This window comes from Pseudophryne corroboree, chromosome 1 (genome assembly GCF_028390025.1).
Source record: "Pseudophryne corroboree isolate aPseCor3 chromosome 1, aPseCor3.hap2, whole genome shotgun sequence".
Taxonomy (NCBI): Eukaryota; Metazoa; Chordata; class Amphibia; order Anura; family Myobatrachidae; genus Pseudophryne; species Pseudophryne corroboree.
Window position 1 is genome coordinate 604,282,992 of NC_086444.1, and position 2,491 is coordinate 604,285,482.

A 2,491-nucleotide genomic window follows, 5' to 3' on the forward strand; every position below is an offset into this window, starting at 1 on the left:
CTTAGGACGTCAGAGAAACAAAACAAACACACAAAAAAACAGTTCAGTACTTTAGGTTTTCCTTTAAGAAAAATATGTAACGGTCTTCTGAAAAAATAAACTATCAGTATGTACTGTGCTTGCTTGAAGAACTAAGCTGTTTGCTCTAAAATTATCAAAATGGTCTGAAGATAATCTAGAAATAATCTAAACCTTTTCCAGTTACTTGTGAAAGTCTTGCATTACTGCCTCAAACCTGGGGGTATATTTTGAAGACACTTCTCAGCTGGTTTTAAAAGTAGAACTTCTATTATTTAGGTCACAGCCCGGCATGTTTTGCACTTAATACGAGTGCTGCCTTAAATTTGGAGATCAAGACCTGGGAGAAGCAGGTGACTTGGAAAAAAACAAATTATAGTATTGAACCTCAAAAGGAAGAACAGAAAACTGAGCCGACAAAGAATTTTGATCTAAATTTCTATAGAATTGCTGTAATGCAAATTAATGATGGCAAGTAATAAGCAAAGGACACATACACTGCATGATTAACACAGTGCTCCATCCAAATCTGCATCAGCCCCCTATGTGTTTTGGTTGACTGTGCTACTCTGAAACTAAGGGGTCTATTTACTAAGCCTTGGATGGAGATAAAGCATACTTGCCTACCTGACCCTCTCCATGAGGGAGAAAATGCTCTGTTCCTGGACTTTCCTGGTAATGTGTGATTGCCATCACCTGTGGTGAAACACCTTTCTTATCAATTACCTAGCTCACCACAGGTGATGGCATTCATACATTACCAGGAAAGTCCAGGAACAGAGCATTTTCTCCCTCATGGAGAGGGTCAGGTAGGCAAGTATGAGATAAAGTCAACGGAGATAAAGTACCAGCCAATCCGCTCCTGTCATTTTTCAAACCCAGTCTGTGACATGTCAGTTAGGAGCCGATTGTCTGGTACTTTATCTCCATCTAAGGCTTCGTAAATAGACCCCTAAGTTCTAATACACTATATGCATGAGACTAGACCATACACATGTAACTATCAGGACAGTTCACCAAGACTGACTTGCGCAGGAAAATCTGCGATGTTGGCTACCACAATTTCAAGTGCTCAGCATGGAATGTGAGTGAGTGAGTCACATTGAGAAACCTATTTCCTCTTTCAGCAAAGACCTGGAGAAGTCATGAACGGCCCAGGAAAGAATTTCTACATGATTTGTAAATCGAGACAGTGCAGTTATGTAATAAAAGTTTAACCTTTACTTAGCAATTAGTATGTTATAGTTTTAGGATGTAGAATACCAACCACAAATGTCAGCCTAAAGCAGAGGTTCTCAAATGCAGACCTCAAGGCACCCCAACAGTCCAGGTTTTAGGTATAGCCATGGACCAACACAGAAGGTTTAATCAAAATGACTGAGGTGTTGATTAAGTCACCTGTGGCTAAGCATGGATATACTTAAAACCTGGACCAATGGGGTGCCTTGAGGACCGCGTCTGAGAACCTCTGCCCCAAAGTCTGGAAGCTTGTCATAATAGAGCAAACCCTTCTACTTTTGTTTACAACAGTTAACTGGACAGTGAAACAACCTTTTTATTGTAGATATTTCTAAATAAAAAAAAATAAAATAAAAGCTGTTCCCCTCTTTCATCGTTATAGCTCAGTTGGCCGTTTAATTTAGGTGTTCTTTTTGGCCATGATCTCCATATGCATACCATGTACTTTCCTGATGATCTATGTTTCAAGTCTACAGTTCTATACTTTTATACCGGCTTATCCATCTGTTTGTACGATAGTTGTATGGACTATATTAACCAACATGCACACAATGATTTTGCTCAAATAAAATAACCTACTGTCACTTACAAGCTGACTGAAATGACCCGTGTTAAACTTGTCACATGATAGTTCAGTCTGCATTCTGGGGGTCATTCAAATGCGGTTGTACCTGTGCCATTATGAGTAAATTACCAATATTTGGTACTTTGCGCACGCACAGGACCAGTTCTACATGTGTGCAAACGGGTCCTGTGATGCTGGAAACAAGGCGGCAGCAGAATGTCAGTGATTGATAGTCTGCTGCCGTTCAGGAGGGTGGAGACTTCCACAGTGTGTGAAAACAGAAGCATGTTGCCACAGTTTAGGGGGTGGGAAGAGGTTGGGGATCTCAGTCTTAGGATTGACAGTTCCTGGCCTCTTGGACAGGCGGCTTGTGTGGTACCATAGGTGCGCTAAGCTGCCTGATGGTGAGTGAGAGATCCTAGGATGCAGCTCCAATCACTACTGCAGCAGGAGGTGTCTGCATGTAATAGACGCCTCCTGCTGCATTACCATACAGCGCTATCACTGCTGCTTCCAAGAAAGCAGGAGTGATAGCAACTCCAACCTCACCTGAATGAACCTGTCAAGGGTTGGCAAGAAACATCAGTCCTTAAGAAAAGTGCATCTAGATTTTAGACAGTCCTTTCACACATATGCTCTATAGAAAGTATCAAGGATTACGCCAGCAAG